The sequence below is a fragment of the Moschus berezovskii genome, chromosome 8, assembly GCF_049115385.1.
Source record: "Moschus berezovskii isolate FMDL1 chromosome 8, NW_MosBer_1.0, whole genome shotgun sequence".
NCBI lineage: Eukaryota > Metazoa > Chordata > Mammalia > Artiodactyla > Moschidae > Moschus > Moschus berezovskii.
In genome coordinates this window covers 96,432,391-96,450,922 of record NC_142467.1, presented here as the reverse complement: position 1 = coordinate 96,450,922, position 18,532 = coordinate 96,432,391, and the positions used below count along the sequence as shown (strand labels likewise).

The 18,532-nt window shown below is 47.9% G+C and overlaps 2 protein-coding genes across 2 annotated transcripts in view; one reads left to right on the top strand and one right to left on the bottom strand.

The window, feature by feature from the left end:
• Positions 1-9,855, bottom strand: part of ELAVL1 (ELAV like RNA binding protein 1) — a 38,984-nt gene extending 29,129 nt beyond the window's left edge. Inside the window, exon 1 of the mRNA XM_055429281.2 lies at positions 9,699-9,855. The gene's annotated coding sequence lies outside the window, so the exon portion shown is untranslated. The remainder of the gene's footprint in view (positions 1-9,698) is intronic.
• Positions 9,856-9,990: 135 nt separating this feature from the next.
• CCL25 (C-C motif chemokine ligand 25) overlaps positions 9,991-18,532 on the top strand; it is a 28,277-nt gene continuing 19,735 nt past the window's right edge. The window contains exons 1-2 of the mRNA XM_055429888.2: positions 9,991-10,182; positions 10,982-11,109. The gene's annotated coding sequence lies outside the window, so the exon portion shown is untranslated. The remainder of the gene's footprint in view (positions 10,183-10,981; positions 11,110-18,532) is intronic.

Below are 18,532 nucleotides of genomic sequence, written 5' to 3'. Positions count from 1 at the left end.
TCATTTGTTTATGTTCTGTCTATGGCTGTTTTTGCACTCCAATGACAGAGTTGAGTAGCTGTGACAGGTACCATATGGTCCATAAAGCTGAAAATATTTACCATCTGGCTCTTTACAGAAAAAGTGTGCCGACCTCTGTTGTAAAATGTAAAAATAGAAAAATTTCTTGGAGAAAATCTTTGTGACATTGGGTGAAGCAAAGATTTCTTAGATACCACACAGGAAGCCAAATCCATTTAAAAGAAAATTGATAAACTGGATATCATCAAAATAAAAAACTTTTGCTCTTGCAAAAGACACTGCTAGGAAAATTATAATCCAGAAGATTATATATGCAAGTCATGTGTCTGAGAAAGGTCTTGTATCCAGAATGTTTTGTTTTTTTTTTAAAGAAAAACCTTTGAAACTTAACAGTAAGAACACAGCTCAATTTTTAAAATGGCAAATAGATACCAAGCCAAAAGATACATGGATGGCAAACAAACACATGAAAAGATGCTCAACATTATTGGTTATCAGGAAAACACAAATTAAAACCACATCAAGGGAAGTCCCTGGCAGTCCAGTGGTTAGGACTACACACTTTCATTGCCAAGGGCCTAGGTTCAATCTTGGTCGGGTAACTAAGATCCTGCACGACCAAAAGACAAACAAACCACATCAAAACACTGTTACCCATTTAGGCATATAGGAGATCTAAAACAAAATAAAAGCAAGAAAGCAAACAATGACAAGAGACCATATTGAGCTCTGGTGAGGCGGTGGAGAAACTAGAACTCTCATGTATTGCTCGTGGCAATATAAAAATGTTAAAGCCGCTGTGGACAACAGCTTGGCAGCTTCTTATAAATAAAGATAAACTTACCAAATGACCCAGCAACCCTACTCCTAGTACTCACACATGGGAAATAAAAACTTCTGTTTATATAAAACCTGTGCAGTAATGTTAATAGCAGCTTTATTCTTTTAAACATTCAGCTTTTATTTTGTATGTATTTTTTATAATCTTCTCCATTTTGGTCTCTTATGGGATATGGGATATAGCTCCCTATGCTATACAGTAGGGCCTTGTTGTTTATCCATCCTATACATATATAACAGTTTGCAGCTGCCATCCCTCCCCTCCCCCTTGGCAACCACAAGTATGTTCTCTGCGTCTGAGTCAGTTTCTGTTTTGTTCACAGGTTAACTTGTGCCATACTTCAGACTCCACATATAAGTGACACCTCATATGGTATTTGTCTTTTTCTTTCTGACTTACTTCACTTAATGTGATAATCTCTAGATCCATCCATGTTGCCACAAATGGCATTATTTCATTCTTTTTTATGGCTGAGTAGTATGCCATTGTATATATGTACCACATCTTCTATATCCATTCCTCTGTTTAAGGGCGTTTAGGCTGTTTCCATGTCTTGTTATTGTGAACAGTGCTGCTATGAACATAGGGGTGCATGTATCTTTTTGAGTTAGTTTTGTTTGGATATATGCCCAGGAGTGGAATTGCAGGATCATATGGTAGCTCTATTTTTAGTTTTTCTGAGGAACTTCTATACTGTTCTCTACAGTGACTGCACCCATTTGCACTCCCACCAGCAGTGTAAGAAGGTTCCTTTTCCTCCACACTCTCTCCAGCATTTATGACTTGTAGACTTTTGGATGATGGCTATGCTGACTGGTGTGAGGTGATACCTCGTTGTGATTTTGTTTTGCGTTTCTCTAATAGCCACGTTGAGCATCTTTTCATGTACTTATTGGCCACCTGTCTTTTTTGGAGAGAGTCTATTTAGGTCTTCTGCCCATTTTTTGATTGGGTGGTTTTTGTTGAGTTGTATGAGCTGTTTGTATATTTTGCAAAGTAAGCCCTTGTCAGTTGCACCATTTGCAAATATTTTCTCCCAGGCTGTAGGTTGTCTTTTCATTTTATGGTTTCCTTTCTTGTGCAAAAGCTTGTAAGTTTGATTAGATTTCACTTGTTTATTTTTGCTTTTATTTCTATTGCCCGGGAGACTGACCTAAGAAAAAAAATGGTATAATTTATGTCAAAGAATGCTTTATGTTTTCTTCTACAAGTTTTTATGGTGTCATGTCTTAATAAGTCTTTAAGCCAGTATGAGTTTATTTCTGTGTAGGGTGTGAGGGTGTGTAATAACATCATTGATTTACATGCATTCTTCTTCATGATTGCCCAAAACTGGAACAATCCAAATGTCCCTTGAACCTCCAGTGGATAAACTACAGTACACCATACGATGGAACACTATTCAGCAATTAAAAAGGTACTACTATTCACACAATTCATAAGAGTCTCACATACATTTTGCTGAGTGACTGAAAGCAGACTCAAAGGTTACTGCATGGTTCCATTCTGGAAAAGGCAAAAGCTTTTCCAGAGGTTACAGATAAATCAGTGGTTGCCAGGCGCAAGGAGTGGGGGAAGGGTTGACTTCACAAGGAGAACATGAGGAAATAATTTTGTTTCCCAGGTGATAAAATTTTCCAATATCATGATCATGGTGGTGGTCATATTCATTTGTAAAAACTCAACTCTACACCAAAAACTGAATTAAAAAATAAATTTTAGGGACTTTCCTGGTGGTCCAGTGGTTAAGCTTCTGCCTGTTCACTGCAGGGGGCACTGCTTTAAACCCTGGTCAGGGAATTCCCCACATGCCGTGCCATGGTGCGGCCAAAAAAAATTTTTTTAATTATTTAAAGATTGAAAGCGTGAAGCTTTTGCATGACAGCCCTGTCCTTGGCATGCTGCCTCCTCCTGACATGCCCAGTCAAGGCTGAGCAGCCCCCTGTGGGCCCCATTCTTGGTCAACTGGCACCATTGAAGAACTCGAACCCCAAGAGCAGTTTCTTGGTGCTTCGGTGCCACCCTGCAGTTCATGTCCCTTCCCCTGACCTTTCCAAACCGGCATAGCTGTCCCTGGAGGCACCAACCACAACCTGGTCTTGGTGTGTGCCTGACGATCGATGACTCCGGCCATCTCTCACTCGCCAGACCCTGCCTCCTGTTACTCAGCGTCCCTCCAAGTGGCAGTCCTGTGGACATCTCCAAGTCACCCCCTCAGCCCCACCAAGCCAGCTCCTGCCCTTCCTGCCCCCGCCGGTTCTCCCTGACAGTGGGGTCACCATCTGCTGAGGCTCAGTGGTTACATGACTTTGCCCAGGGGCAGTCATCACTCTGTTAATCAGTGGCAGGGCCAACCCTCAAGTTGTCGCTGCAGAGCAGTCTTCCAAGGATAAAATGCCAGGCCTGCTGCAATGGCCCCTGCTCGTCCCCACTTCTCCCTTCACTTGACCATCCCCAGCATGCCGCGGACCTTCATCTTTCTGTGCTTTTGTTTCGGCTGCTCCCTTGGCAGGGACTGCCCTCCCTCTCCATCACTTCTTCATTTATCTTTAAAGAATCTCCCAGGATGCTCATTGCTCTCGTTCTCAGTGCCTGCACACTGCTGGTGTGAACCTTCATTGTTGCACAAATCACTCTGACTCATAATTATTTGCTTTTCACCCACATCAGTGAAAGCTTTGAGGGTCAAGGTTACATCACTGTTGCCAAGGGTCCCCAGGGCTATCTGGCAAACATACCAGGCACACACAGAAGAGGGGTACAGGCACACTGGGAATCATATGTATTTGCTGCATTATTTTATGTTAAAGAAGGGTGGCTGGAAATTGTATCGACAATCGATTTAAGACATTTAGTATCCTACTTTTTTAGGGTCATCCCATCCCAGCCCAACCCATGGACCAAAGTCAACTGCAGGGATCAAAACGAGAAAATCAGTTTAGCAAAGTGATCCCTCCTGATTTGGAAATGTTTCTGGTAATGGATCTGTGATGGAGAAGTCCCGTTGGGACGATCTCTGAGGGTTTTCAGCCCTACTGAGCTATTTTCAAAAGTTCTGGTCATGTGACTTCAGAAATGTTGCTCTCATCAGTAGTATACCTACTATGTATATAAGAGATACCCTATACATGTGAGTGTATGTTTGTGTGTGTATAAATACAAAGGATATAAAAGCATATGTAGGTGATACATATGCAAAGCAGCAAGATCAGTTTCTATCAGGCACCTATGAGCATCTGTCTTGGTTTATAGTCACAGAACAGGGTTTCTACTTGGGCCAGAACAAAACTAGAACAAGTCAAATATATCCTGGGGCTCAACTCTGACACCTCACACATCACACGACAGGGCCTGGACTCAATTATTTCTACCGTCCTTTCCAGATGCAAAGTCCTGAGTTCTTCAAGGTGAAAGTCTAAAGAGTGTAAGGTCACCCAGGAAACACTGTGGTGCCAGAAAATAAAAACTGACAGCACTACCTGACCCAATTATAACCACTACGCAAGGTGAGGGGACTCAGATCAACTCAGTTTCCTTCCTTGTCCCTTCCCACAGCCCACGGTGAGGAAAGCTGTCCAACGGGGACAGCTAAGTCATAGCAAGTCCATGCCTGCCAGTCCGAGAAGCCCAGGGGAAAGGCAGAGTGGGTGTAGCTGGTGTCCAGCCCAGCCAGAGCACTCCATAGACCCTGAGGGGACTGGATCACACCCACAGCCCTGCTAGGTGTTCCAGTTGATCAAGGCCACTCCAGGGTTCTCACATGGAACTGCAGAGCAACCTCGCCCAGGAGGAAAAACCCACGGGCTTTAACAGACCTGAGCTCCAACACTAGCCTTACTGTTCATCAGCTCAACTATGTCAGGGACGTCACTTCCTTTCCCGGCGCTTCCATCTTCCTGTCTGCAAACTGAGATGTCACCCCCTGCTTCAGTTCTCAGCACAGTTCCCGAAACATGGCGAGCACCCACTAAGGAACACACTGACCCTTTCCACTTGGGGCCCTGGAAATGATCCGCACCTTTGAGGCCATTTCTAATGGGCCTGGATTCCAGGGAAGCCACAGTGCGTGCCAGCAGCCAGGGATCACAAGCATCCATGGACACGGAAGAGATCGGTGGTAGTCCCTGGTCAGTCGCACATCAATTACACACATATCCTCAGACGAATTGGTGGGCCTCCTCATCTGTTCACCAGCAACACAAACCTCATTCAAGCCCTGTCCTCTCACTCCGACTTTACCAACAAAGTCAAGGTGAGCACGTGTCTCCCTGCCCTCCCCACCTCCAGATGCAAGCATCCTCATGTCTCCTTCTGTTCTTGCCCCCCTCTTCAAACCTTCCCCTCCCCCTGGATCACTTCATTTGGTGGTACCCATATACACTTGACCCCCAGGCCACCTCTCCCATCCCCCAAACCTAAGTGAGCACCAGTTTCTGCTGGTTTTGCATCTGAGATGCCTCACTCTCCCTCCATCTCCCTTCCATTATCCCTGTTCAGGTCCCTGTCACCTTCTGGGCAGACTCCTATCCAGTCTCCCTGCCACATGATTATTTCACACCAAGCATCGTTCGGCTTTCTCTCCCCAGTTCACTCCCATTCCTCTGTCTCCCAATTTCTGTTTGTGGTGACATCAGTCTTGCCACTGGGTTGCTCTGCACTGTTTCCTCTCCTGTAAATCTTTCCTCTGGCACGAATGTCTCCCTGACAGGTGGCTGGATCCAGTCACCTCTGAGCTCCCTTCTAACCCTTCTTTCCCCCAGCACACATGGAGTGCAATCACAAGCCAGCACAGGCAAGGCAGTGGGTGTAGAAGACAAAAGAGCAGTCCCAGTTCTGACCCTCAGGCAAGTGCTGGGCCATCTCTGTCCTACCAAAGCCTCTTGACTGGTCTGTCTGTCCTTACTCTCAGGGCTTCCCTGGTGGCCCAGTGGCTGACTCTGCGCTTCCAATGCAGAAGGTGCAGGCTCAGTCCCTGTCAGGGAACTAAATCCCAAATGCCACAACAAACAGTTCATAGGCCACACTAAAGATCCCACATGACGCAAGCAAGACCTGGCACAGCCAAATAAACACATAAATACCTTGGGGGACAAAAAAGGAATAAAAGAAAAGTGCTTTTCCAAACTTATTTCCTGACTGTGTCGAGAAACCCTGTACCACTTGATCGTGGCATACTTCTCTAGATTCATCTCCAAGTCCACCTTCTTGACCCTCTGCCTGCCCAAACCGGTCCACTCAGGGTTCTGGACTTCTCTGCATTCACCTTTTCTCTTACTCAGGCTGCTGGCAGCACCTGGAAATAGCTGCCCACGCCTCTCTGATGACAATGACCAGTTTGGATACGGTCTCCTTCATCAAGAACAAACCCCAAGTAACGAACAATCACTTCTTTCAAAGCTCTCCAGGTTGTCGATACCCATGGCTTCCTCCTTTCATTACTTCAATCTCACACATCTATGTCTTTTCTCCCCAGTTCAGGTTGTAAATTCCTCGAGGAGGCAATTTCTTCCCCTCCTCCCTGTTTCCCACAACAATGAGCCAACAGTAAGGTTTCACGTGTTCAGTCTATAAAACTGTGCTCACTGACTTGGCCACTGCCCACGAGGCTCTGGGTCAAGTGAGGATGGACAATGAGCATATGAGCGCGTCCCATTGACACGTCCAGACAGGACGCTACCTTCTGCCACCTCCTCACTTCCAGTCTGTATATCCACAGAAGGTACGCGTATCCTACTCAAGTGATGTACTATTTTGTCTATGTCTACATGCTAAACTGCTCCTTTTCTTGTCTTCTCTGTTTCTCTGAGTGACCGTTATCCACCTGCTGGGCACTCAGGCAGGGCTTAGAATCATTGCCCAATGTTTTCTCACATCCCACAGCTAAACACCCACTGAGCCCTGTGTCCTTTACCCCCTAATTGGGTCTCAAACCCAACTCCTATTTCCAGACCACCACAGCCCTGGGTCATATTTGTGACCTTTCTGATTTATAGGAAAGTCATCGCCTCCGAAGTGGTTTGCTGGCTTTCAGCAATATTCTCCTCCAGCTCTTTGTCCTGTGTGCAGACCTGACCCCTTCGCTTTGTGGAATGAAACTGTCAGAAAGTCCCCCTCGGCCTGGTCTGCAGGACGACACCCTTTCCCTCTGCACACCAGCTATCAGAGTCCTCTTACCACCACTCACTTCACCTTTCTTGCCTCTGAACTACCAGACCTGGTGTGGGTCTCTGAACAAACCAAGAGATTCTCACCTCCATGCCTTGGCTAGTGTGGTTCTTGCATCCTACCAAGCCCTTCCCCACAGTCTAGGCCTGGATAACCCCCTCCCCTCCTGTTTCACCTCCTCCAGGAAGGTGATTACCTTTGCCCACCAGGGCTAGGTTACCAGTTTCCTTTTCTGTGTTTCCACATCAGCAGACACATAACCATAATTACCACACTCAACAGAGTGGGCTGAAACAATCTGTACATTCGCTGCAATCACCAGTGCCTCCCCAGAGCCTAGAACAGGGCCTGGGACTCAGAAGCCGAGTGCAGAGAGTCAGCTAGGAGGGAAGCAAAACTAACTTCCCTCCCACAGGCGGGTTTCCTCTGCTCTTCCCCTGACTCAATCTCAGGTCGGCCTTGCCGCTTAGCTGCTGCCACCTAGGGGCGAAAGGAGGCGACTGCACTTCTTTCACCATTCAGCACTGAATCTGATACCATTCAATGAGATGGGGACAGGAGAGAGGGAACAGTTGACTGGTGAAGGTGGAGTCTGGAGAGGCTTCATAGGGTGAGTGAGCTTCGACCTGGGCCACACAGCATGAGGAAGAGATCTCCAGGTGGAGGAGAATGGCATTCCAGAAAGTGGGGGCAACAGGCAGTGAGGGTCGGAGTTTGGGGCCTATGTGCAGGCGAAATCAGAAAGGAAGGGGGGGGTTAGAATGTGCAAGTGACCCCCGACTTTAGCTTTTAAGCCACCTGAAAAGGTTTAAAAATTAATTTATTTTCCACCCAAAGACTCTTGATTGGGAATAACATAATCAGAACTTGCTTGAGTGTGGAAAGGTGATGAGATGGGAGGCAGGAGTGAGACAAAAGCAGGGCCTTAGGAAGATGGTACTTTCATAAACCTCTTATTTTCCAGTTGCTGCCTCATGACTTCACACTCAACACAGCCAATCTGAAACTCCGCCTTTTCAACATAAACATGATTTAGTTCCAACTTTTGAAATGTTCCTATATCTTGCTTTCTTCATGGGCCTTTAAGTCAAACAATTTTATAACAGATCCTAGCACAAAGCTCTGCACACAGAAGATGCTCAGTGATATGTGAATGGAACGTCTCTCCAGGTCCCCCAGATGCTGGGATTATAAGAATGGTAAAACTTGGCCGTTAAAAGTAAGAAATTTGAGTCAGAGTGCCTGAGTTCAAATCCTGCCATTAAACACTTTCTTCTGTGAGACTGGTCTCACTAACCAACCTACTGAAGCCTGCGTTTCTTTGTTCCTAAAACGGAACTTACAACAGACAGCACCCACCTCAAGGACTGGAGATCAATGTCCATCCGTGGATAGCACATAGTAAATCCTCACTAAATACGGTCCACTATTTATAACATTATATATTCAGTGTCTCCTCAGGCACAGGTCATGCAGAATGCTAGGGCTTCCCAAATCCTTAAATCTGCGAGCAATAGTCTCATCCATCCCATTCTACAGATAAACAAACTAAGGCTCCCACAGGAGTTTGTCCAACGTCTTGGGAACTCTGGATTTCAAGGAATCAGAAATGGGGCTAGGGGTACTTCTAGTGGAAGATCATTCATTTAGTCCAGGAGTGGCTCTCACACGTGTGAGTATGTGTGTGATACTTCTGGAAATCTCTGAAGATATTTTTGATCTTCACAACTGGGGGAAGAAGATGCTGCTGGCATCTAAGTGGGTAGATGCCAGGGACAGCCCCTCCCCCACCCAAACCCAGAATGATCAGACCCAAAATGTCAGTAGTGCCAAGGCTGAGAAACGCTTTTCGAGAGAATCCGCCTCCCCAACGTCCCACTTTTGGAGCCTTGGCTATTCAGATCGCCCATGAATACTCTGTGAGGAGGGGCTCTGTTCCTCCAGGGGCGGCACCTGCAGAAGTTCTTCTCCACCTGCCCTGCACACAGTGGGTATCAGAACCCATTTTTAATATGCCTAGCAGCAGAGGACGCCGGAAAAGGAAGAGCATCCATCCCCCATTGTTCAATTGCGTGCAGTTTGTGTTTTCAACACACACACATTTTACAAATCCAGACGTCCCACACCCCAGAAACTGTTTTGTTAGAGACGGTATTCAAAAAATATTCTTCTTTCTTCCCCTAGGGCTTTCATACATACCGAAGGGTTTGTACACTTCTAAGAGGACCTCAGATCCACCGCGGTGCTCTGACAACCGCTACAAAAGATTGTGTAGGATTTCCCGGGGGAGAGAGCCAGGGGGCCATGACCTCCGAGAGCTGAGGGCGCTCACTCCACTCCCTCGCCTCTGGCTCCGCTCTCCCGCCCCCGGATACCCGGCTTGCAAGGCTACCCGGGCCCGGCCGCGGAGCCCGGCCGCCAGGCGCGTGCCCACGCCGCGACCCCCTACCTCGGCCCTCGCGGCGGCCGAGGAATCCGGCCCGGGGCCTGTCGCTGGCGCCCACACCGGCCGGCCCCCGCCCGCTCGCCGAGGCCCGCGCGCGTCCCCTCCCGTCCCGGCGCGGCCTGGGCCTCGGCCGGTGCAGGCCCGCGAGCGCCCGCGGCCCGGCCAGGCGAGCTCAGGCCTGCCGCGGCCTACCCCGTCGGGCGCCGTCGAAGGCCCCCGCCTCACCTGGACGCGGGCGGGTGGGCCCGGGGCTGCTCCGGGGCAGGCGGGAGGCGGCGGCGCGGCGCTAACGGCTCCGCTCGGCCTCGGTAGCGGTGGCGGTAGCGGCGGCGACGGCGACGGCGGCGGCGGCTCCTCCTCAGCGCGCACGACCCGCTCCGGCCCGCGGCCCGGACACGCCCCCCCAGCGCGCGCGCCCATTGGCCGGCGCCCGCCACGGCGCGCTTCTCATTGGCCCGCGTTGCTGTCGCGGCGCCCCGGGGCGCGCGGCGGGGGCGGGACTTCCGGCTGGCGCCGCCTGCGAGGAGCTCGGCGGCAGGCAGAGACGCGGGTGGCCAGCGATGGCCGCGGAGAGGGCCAGCTGTGGCCTGGCCCACGGAAGCCGACGGGAGGCGGCGGCCGAAGAGCCGCTCCCCTTGTCCTGGGCATGGTGTGTGTCTCGCGCCTGTTTATCCCGCCGCCGCCCCGGCTGCCGTCACCAATCAGCGAGGTAGGAACGGTCAGCGCGCCTGGGCTGCAGTGACAGAACCGGGGTTCGAATCCCGGCCCCGACGTTTCCGCACTACGTGCCGTTGGGTTGGGGTTGCGTCACCTCGCCCGGACTCAGTTTCCTTATCTGGTGTAGTGAGGAGGCGGGCCTGGGGACGTGGTCAGTGTTCCATCTGTGTTGATTATTAGAGCTAACGGGTGCCCAGAGGCTCAGCCTAACGCCCGTTCATTAAAATTTAATTGACCGCCTACTATGTGCCGTTCACTGTATCGGCAGCGAACAGGCGAAAATACATGCCTCTATTTGGCTGACGTTCTAGACTGACGCTGTCCATGAGAAATGTATTGTTCCATGAGAAATGTACTGTTAGTCGCTCAGTCGTTTCTGACTCTGCGACCTCATGGACTGTGGCCCTCCAGTCTCCTCTGCCCATGGGGATTCACCAGGCAAGAATACTGGAGTGGGTTACCATTTCTTTCTTCAGGGGATCGAGCCCGGGTCTCCTGCATTGCACGCAGATTCTTTACCTTCTGAGCCACCCGGGAAGCCCGTGAGAAATGTAAGGCAACCACAAATGTTAGCCACATGCATAATTTAAAATTTCTAGTAGCCATAAAAAAAAAAAGAAACAGGTGATGTTAATTTTAATAACGTCCCTTATTTAACCCAATTTATGTCCAAAATGCTGTTTCAGCCTGTAGCCAATGTAAAAATGTATGAGATATTTTTACGTTCCTTTTTTTTTCCTTTTCCTTTTTCTACATGCCTTTGACATTTTGTATGTCTTTAACACTCACAGCACACCTGAAGTTGGACTGACTGTGTTTCAGGGGCTCAAGAGCTGTAGTTACCAACAGCTACAGCATCGAACCATGCAGTGCTAGATGCAGAGTCAGGAAAGAAATTAAGTGGATTCCACAGCAAGTGGTAAGACCATAAAGTAAAGTGGGCATGGGGCATGTGGGGTGGGGGTGGGGGTTGCAGTTTGAAAGAGGGCTGTCGGGAAGTTTGAGAAGGTGAGATTTGCAGAAGGACCCGAAGAAGTCAGGAACACTGAACAAACAATCATGCCGTTTATTGTTTTGTGCAGTGTTTTCCAATAGAACACTCCTGTGCTCATGGGCATTTCTTTTTAATCAACACTACTAAATTTAATAGCCATGAGCTCTATGTGGCTCTTGGGCACTTGACATGTAGCTGGTTGCACTAAAGAACTGAACGTTTAATGAACTTAATTTTTGTTGTTGTTGTTCAGTTGCTAAGTCATGTCCGACTCTTTGCGACCCCCATGACTGCAGCACACCAGTCTCCCCTGTCCATCACTTTCTCCTGGAGTTTGCTCAAACTCCTATCCATTGAATCAGTGATGTTATCTAACCATCTTATTCTCTGCCACCCCCTTCTTCTTTTGTCTTTAATCTTTCCTAGCATCAGAGTCTTTAACAGTGAAATCAGCTCTTCGCCAAAGTATTGGAACTTCATGGGTCATAGCTTTGTTGTGGTCAAGGGGCTTGTGTTAACTCAATAAAGCTTTGAACTATGCTGTGCAGGGCCACCCAAGATGGATGGGTCATAGTGGAAAGCTGTGACAAAATGTGGTCCATTGGAGGAGGGAATGGCAAACCACTCCAGTTTTCCTGCCACAAGAACTCCATTAATTTAATTTTTACTTAATTTAAATTTTTTCATGTAGAGCTCATGGCTTCCATAGTGGATGGCATAGATTTCATAAAAATCTGATAAGTGCAGTGCTCTGAGTTGAGCTATGCTGCTGCTGCTGCTGCGTCACTTCAGTCGTTTCCGACTCTGTGCGACCCCATAGACGGAAGCCCACCAGGGTCCCCCGTCCCTGGGATTTTCCAGGCAAGAACACTGGAGTGGGTTGCCATTTCCTTCTCCAATGTGTGAAAGTGAAAAGTGAAAGTGAAGTCGCTCAGTCGTGTCCGACCCTTAGCGACCCCACGGACTGCAGCCTACCAGGCTGCTCCATCCATGGGATTTTCTAGGCAAGAGTACTGGAGTGGCTTGCTGTTGCCTTCTCCGAGTTGAGCTATACCTCATGCTAAATGCTTTGTCGGTTCTCCGGAGTGCTCACAATAGCAGTGTAAGAAGAGAGCTACAGTCATTGTCACCATGATGAATAATGAAGTATTGTGATCATTCACCTATGCTTTATCACTGCTATCATTCGTAGACTTTACTTTTTAGAAGAATTTTAGATTTACAGAAATATTGCACAGAAAACACAGAGTTTCCATTTTACCCATACCCAGTTTCCCCTATTCCTAATATTTTTCATTAGTAGGATACATTTGTTATACTTAATGAACCATGACTGATACATTGTTGTCAACCCTAGTTCATGTTTTGATTTCCTTTGTTTTTACCTAATGTCCTTTTTGTCATCCAGAATCTCATCTAGGATACCACATTACACTTAGTTGTTTTCTCTCTCTAAAAAGAGATATTTGACATATAACATTGCATTAGTTTTGGAGTATACAACATAATAATTTGATGCATGTGTATATTACATAATGATCACCACAATAAAGTGGTTAAAGATTAACATCCATCACCACACTTAGATTTCTTTTTTTCTCTTGTGATGAGAACTTTTGAGATCCAGTCTCTTAGTTGTCCTGTCTCTTGAGTCTCCCTTTAGCTTTGGCAGGTTCTCCAACTTTCCTTGATTTTGATAATCTTACTTGTTCTGAGAGACCTGGTCAAATATTTGGTAGGATGCTTCTCTATTGGCATTTGTCTAGTATATTTCTTGTGGTAATCCTGGGATGATGGGTTTGAGGGAGGTAAAGGGGTAAAGGGCCATTTTCATCATACCATGTCAAGGATACATATAATTGGGGACTTCCCTGGTGGTCCAGTGGTTAAGACACTGTGCCCCCAATTTAGGGGGCATAGATTTGATCCCTGGTCAGGGAACTAAGATCCCACAGGCGGAGCAGTGAGGCCAAAATGAAAGTAAGAGAATTCTTTTTTTAAAAAGGATATGTGCGATCAACTTTATTTATGCGTGTTGATATTGGCCTTCATCACCTGGCTGACCTAGTATTTGTCAGGTGTTTCCACTGTAAAGTCACTTCCCCTTTTCCTTTGGAAGGCAGTCACTATATGCAGCCCACATAGAGTGTGGACATGTGTGTTCCCCTTCTTAAGGGTGGATATCTACATAAATTACTTGGAATCCTTCTGCATGAAAGGCTTACCTCTTCTCCCCCCATTTATTAGTTTATCCAGTCATTTAATTAGATCAGTATAGCTTCCTGAGTATTTATTTATACTCTGGATTATAACCCAATACTACTTTATTTTGTTACTCAAATTGCTCCAGCATTGGCCACTGGGAGCCCTTTCAGTTGGCTCCTTTGTTTGTTTTAATTTATTTATATTTGGCTGTGTTGGGTCTTCATTGCAGGCTTTTCTCTAGTTGCAGTGCACAGACTTCTCATTGCAGTGACTTCTCTTGTCCTGGAACACAAGGCTCTAGGGTGTGCGGGCTTCAGTACTTAGGGCTTAATAGTTGTGGCTCTAGAGGCTTAGCTGCTCCTTGGCATGTGGGATCTTCCCAATCCAGGGATTCAACCCATGTCTCCTGCATTGGCAGCCGGATTCTTTACCACTGGACCAGCAGGGAAGCCGTCCTTTGGTTTTTGACACACTCCTATCAATGTGTTTTGTTTGGTGTTTTTTCTTTTTCGCTTGTTTGTTTTTTCTGGAGGACTTCCTTACTTTCTAGCACTTTAAGACGCTGCAGGTTCTTCTCATGTGTGTTTCCTGATCTCAGTCTTAGAAGCAGCCTTTTCTCCGAGTCTGGTTCCTCTGATTAGAGCATGGTACTAAAAACCAAGAACTGAACACTAGGAGTGCTTGTTGCTACTGCGGTGCTGTTTCTTTTAGGTCATCAATGCTTTGCAGTCACCTGTAATTCAGCCGGTCTAGGCACTCAGCCCTGGGGATACATACAACAATGACCCGATATGCATCCACCCTCACATAGCTCAGAGTCAACCTGCGAGGACAGGCTTAGGAGGTGAGCTCTGATACTCAATCGCCATGCAGGTTGTTTAATTTCTCTGAACTTCAGCCTCCCCTTCCACGAAGTGGGGGTGCTTACAATACTTTATGAGGGCACCATGAGAATGAAATGAAATCACCCACTTTCAGAATCTCTGAAGTAGAACCTGGTATCAGGTGCTTATTAATTGTAAGAAGAAATGACACAAATAATTTCAACCTGCAGAGGTCCAGAGTGCCAGCAAAGCGTGTTAACAGGCGGATCTGACTTCGCCCAGGGGAAGCCAGGGGAGGCGTGCACAGTCAGTAGGGTGAGTCACCAGGCAAAGGGGAGCCGGATGGTTCAGGAAGCAGGAACAGCAAACACAAAGGCCCTAAGGCCCACAGGAGCGTGGCACACTTAGGAAAGGCCAGTGACTCATGGGATTGAAAGGGGCGTGACACATAGGGCTTGATTGGCAAGTTGAGACCCTGTCCTAAGAGCAAGGGAGGTGACTTGTCCAGGTGCCCATGTCTAGTAAGGACGGGGATTTGAGTCCAGCATGCCTGATCTCAGAGATCTTTATTTCCCTGATCTGATCTTGAGATAGGAATTCTTTGTTTTGTTTTTTAGTAAGAAGCATAGTTTTGGTTCTTAAGGGTCAGGGTTAGAGTACACTCCAGCCACTAAAATTCCTGATTGTTCTTATTGTGCCTCGAAGCACATGCTGTCAGGGTCCATGTGATCAGTGACTCTGTTTGGGTTCCTGCTCGTGAGGACCTTGCTGCTGCAAGAAAGAAGAGGACATGTAGACACCAAGCCCAGCCAGTGTGACAAGGGCCAGGTCCAGAGCACCACTTTCATGCGGGCAGCACTGGGATGGAGGGCAGCAGGAGCCAGGGCCTGCCAGCCAGAGGAGGGGGAGATGGGGCTCCACACATGGACCAGCCAGCACAGGTGCAGCTGTGCCTGTGAGGGGGTTCACAGAGCAGTAGGCGTCTCAGGGAAAGAAGACGGTAAGACGGGACTGCAGGGTGTCTGTCTCTGGCTGTCAAGGATCCTAGAGAATCAGGCAGAGAAGTTGGAATTTCATCCTGCAGACGAGGAACCAGCTGACTGCAGCCTGATTCCACCCACACCTTTTTTTTACACAGCCTGTGAGCTACAAATGATGTTTACATTTTTATTTTATTTATTTAATTTTTTGGCTGCACCACAGGGCATGTGGGATCTTAGTTCTCCAACCAGGGAACCCAATGTCCCCTGCCTTGGAAGCATGGGAAGTCTTACATTTCCAAATGGTTGGAAAAAAAACAAAAGAATAGCATTTTGTAACTTGGAAAAGTGCAGCTTCAGCATCCATCACGTTTGTTGGTTCCACGCCCACCGTCTGTGTGTGGCCCATGGCCGCTTTCAGGTTGCAAGAGCAGACACAGACTTGCTCAGATGGGGTGGGGGGGCCTGCACTTCTGTCACTGGTCTGAAATTCTTGTGAATGAAGGAGCTCCATGTTTTTATCTTGCATTGAGCTCTGAAAATTGTGCAATCTTGGCAACAGAGACCAGATGACCCACAAAGCCTAAAAGATTTACTGTGGGGCCCTTTTCAGAAAAAGTAGGCTGGTCTTGCTGTGGTGGGCAGAATAATAGTGGTCTCTGGGACCCTGTGAAGATGTCCCCTTACCTAGCAGAAGGGACTCTGCAGATGGGATTAAGTTGAGGATCTGGAGATGGGCAGGCAGTCGTGGATTATCTGTATGAGACGAACATCATCACAGAGATTCTTATCAGAGGGAGGCAGAAGGAGCAGAGAAGGAGATGTGACAAAGAGGACAGTGATGCCATTGATGTCTTTGAGGTTGGAGGAGGTGGCCATGAGCCACGGGATGCGGACGGCCTCTAGTGGCCAGAAAACAGATTCTTTCCTCCAACTTCCAGGACTGCAGCCCTGCCAGCACCTTGATCTTAGCCCGATAAGACTGACTTCGGATTTGTGACTTCCAGGACTGTCAAATAATAAGTGTGCCTCGCTTTAAGCCACCAAGGTTGTAGTAACTTAATACAGCAGTCACAGGGCCCCGATACTCTTGCCGTAGGCAATGGGCAGCAGAAAGAATCTTTCAGACAGAATTTTTATTTATTTTTTTATTATATGTAGTTTTTGATGTAGACCAGTTTTTTTAAAGCATTTATTAAATTTGTTATAGTACTGCTTCTATTTTATGATTTGCTTTTCTGGCCACAAAGCATGTGGGATCTTAGCTCCCAGAGCAGGGATCAAACCTGTGCCTCTTGCAGTGGAAGTGTGGGGTTTTAACAACTGGACCACCAGAGAAGTCCCCAGCCAAAGGGTATTTTAAATGAGACACTTAATGTGATTCTTTGCTGATTTGTTAGAAGGAAGGGCCCCAGAGGCAAGCGTGGAATGCTCACTTCAAAAGTGGGGGTGGGGACTGTGAAGACAGCCCCAGGGAGAGCTGACGGAGCAGGTGTAGGGCAGGATGTGGAGAGGAGGATTCCAAGTGTCTTAGAAGTGGGATCACCAGGACTTGGAGACAGTCAGGTGTGGGCAAGGTGGTAGCCCAGTTATTAGGCACAGCAATGGGGGAACCATAACACCTGGACCACTTTCAGGGCTCACAGTGTGGGTGGGGGCTATTTTGGGGACATAGAAGTGAGTTTAGGGACTTCCCTGGTGGTCCAGTGGTTGAGACTCCATGCTTCCAGTGCAATGGGCACAGGTTTGATTCCCAGTTGTGGGACTAAGATCCCACTTGCCTCATAGCTAAGACAAAAGAGAAAAGTTATAGGTTTTATTGTCAGGGGAGCCATTCACTGGTCAGCCCCCAAACAGCTGAGGCATCGAAGCAGATCACGCATCTGGAGGATAGAAGCTGGGCAGCCTGGCCACACCCAAAGAACGTTCCAGCACAGGAGCTCTTTAGGGGCCAGACTTCAGTCTGATTCCATTACTAGTGCTGAGTCGGTGAGTGATGGAAAAAACCAGGAAGCTGTATCGACTTCTCTGTGGACGGTTGAGTTTGTTTTCAGTGGGCAACCTCACTGGAGTTCATGGCCCTGATTACTCCAGTGCTGGAGGAATGGGTAGCCAGGGGTTCCTTCCAGGAGTGGGTCCCCCGTGCTTCCTGCTTGTACACATTTCTGACCCAGAGAACCTGACCTGGTGTGGGCACAGAGCTTCTGTCCAGGAACTGCCGTGTGATAACCTCCCGAGCCCCTGTTTGTTTATCTGTAAAAGATGGGGGGCACTGCCACTTTGCAGACGCACACTGAGCAGGGCAGCTGAGGCCCAGGACGACCACCCTGGCAGTGGCCCACAAGAGAGACTGTGCTCAATGCCTGGGAGAGCAGGACGGTAGGGGTCCCCTGCTCGGCTGAAAGGCAAGTTCCCCACACGCCACGGCGCAAGATCACATGGGTCAGTGACCTGAGCGAGTTTGGCAAGTGCTGGTTCCCAGAATTACCTTTCTGCCTTTCTAGATCTGACCCATGCCCCTTCCACTGGGCATTCTTCCAGCAAGAGCAGCAGTGGCATTTTATCTCCCATTGTATCAAAGGTTAGAACAGGCCCTGTGACTCCAATTCTGAGGGTCACTATTGACAGTGATCACTTTCACTTCTCCTGTCACTTCACCCACTTCATTCCTGCCAGTGACCGAAAAGTAGCCACGTTGTCACTTTTTTTCATTTTGAAGATTTCTATTTTTCTTTAAATCCAGCTATTATTTTTCATGCCATACGGGTTCTCCTTGACCTGTCTCTATGTGTTTTACATGTATCTGTTGGGCTTTTTGCAGTATTTCTTAAAAAAAAAAAAACAGAAATTCAGCAGTTTCCAGTATATCCACAAAGTTGCACAGACCTCACACCACCTTATTCCAGCACATTTTCATCACTCCAGAAAGGAGCCCTAAGACTTCCCTGCTGATCCAGTGGCTAAGACTCCAAACTCCCAATGCAGTGGGCCTGGGGTTTGATCCCTGGTCAGGGAACTAGATTTCCACATGCTGCAACTAAAGATCCTACATGCCACAACTAAGATCTGGTGCAGCCAGATAATAATTCTTTTAAAGGAACCCCCATGCCCTTTGGGCTTCCCTGGTGGCTCAGATGGTAAAGTATGCCTATTGTGCAAGAGGTCTGAGTTGATCCCTGGGTCAGGAACATCCCCTGGAGTAGGAAATGGCAGCCTACTCCAGTACTCTTGCCTGGAGAATCCCATGGACAGAGAGTCTGGAGGGCTACAGTCTGTGGGGTTGTAAAGAGATGGACACAACTGAGCGACTTAACATCATTCATTCATGTCTTTTGCAGT